This window comes from Arachis stenosperma, chromosome 3, assembly GCF_014773155.1.
Source record: "Arachis stenosperma cultivar V10309 chromosome 3, arast.V10309.gnm1.PFL2, whole genome shotgun sequence".
Classification (NCBI taxonomy): domain Eukaryota; kingdom Viridiplantae; phylum Streptophyta; class Magnoliopsida; order Fabales; family Fabaceae; genus Arachis; species Arachis stenosperma.
Window position 1 is genome coordinate 122,007,178 of NC_080379.1, and position 1,526 is coordinate 122,008,703.

The window sequence follows — 1,526 nt, forward strand, 5'->3', positions numbered from 1 at the left end:
GAACTTTATTTTAACTTTATAAATTCAGAGTATAATTTTATTTTCTTTTTTTTACATCCATGTTTAAATGCAAATTTAAATGCCAATAAAGTAAACAAGAAAATTTTATTGGTAAATTTGTTCACATGAGTTAATATATATAGCTTATTTAACTTGTGAATTTTTTTACGTAAAAATGATATAGAAAAAATGTTACGAGTTTAAATAACAATGTTTTAAACATATGTAGCTTAAGATAGTAGTCTTTACTTAACTAGATTATACCCAGATGGTTATTACTAAAGAAAACATTGCAATATGTGGTAATATGTATTTGGCGGCAGTTTAAACATAACCGTCACAAAATGTAAAACAATAACTCAGCCGATGGTACATATAGTGGCGGTTTTTGAAAAGACGCTGCTAAATGCAAACCTGATTGAAATATAGCGGCGGTTCGAAAAAAATCGCCACTAAATGTAGGCCTAATTGCATCCCCAACTCTTAACCGCTGCTATATACACCGCAGGTTGTCCTTTTTCGGCAGTTCTACAAAACTGTCACAAGATCTCCGCCACTATCTATCGGAATTCTTATAGTATCTACTAATATATGGAGACAACCAATGTGATTTTTAAAAGTTATTTTTACGTATATTCTCAAAAACTAAAGATTATATTATTATTTCTATTTTTATCTTTTAAGAATACCCAAAACCAAAAAATGCAAAATTATTGGTTCAAAGTGTAAAAAATTAAAAAAATTCAAAATTTTCATATATTTTATGCCCAATTCCAAAGAGTGAATGGTATAGTGGAAAAAAAATAAAAACTAAATAACTAATAAAAAGGACCACGAAATACATGTGATATGATTTAGTTCATTGTTAAAAATAATTATCCAAATCAAAAAATACATAGAAATTACTAATAATTTATGTGTAAGTTTATTTTATAACATAAAAAATTAATTCAACTGATTTACGAAATCATTAATACATGTATATAAATAATAATAAAGGATGCAAAAAGGTTTATAGTTTTATTCACTTATTAAAAAAATCTTCAAACATTGTTTTATATTTTTAAATGTTTTAGATGTGTTTTCGCCATTTTAATCTTTTAATAATATTTTGTCTACGCTTAAATTTGTTTATGGTACTTTCTAGAGATTTACTTTATTCAAAATATATGAATATTTTAAAATGATCATAAATTGTATGTAAGTTATATTTTACATTATATAATACTTTAATTTTTTAATATCTATAACATTAGATAGTTTCAGTTTGAAATGTTTATACTTATGGAATATGAATAATTTTGTAGTGCACTTTTCAGTTTGTATTTATATGAATAAAGAAATTAAATCTAAGAAAAAGTTTAGCTAAAAAATGAGATTAAAATAATAGGAAGATATTAAGAAAAAATTATGAATAAAATGTTATATTACAATAAAATTTAATTGAGATAATTAATAAATTATCATTGTTTAAATATGTTCATTTATTTACGAATAGTATTATTTACTTATATTTTACAGAATAT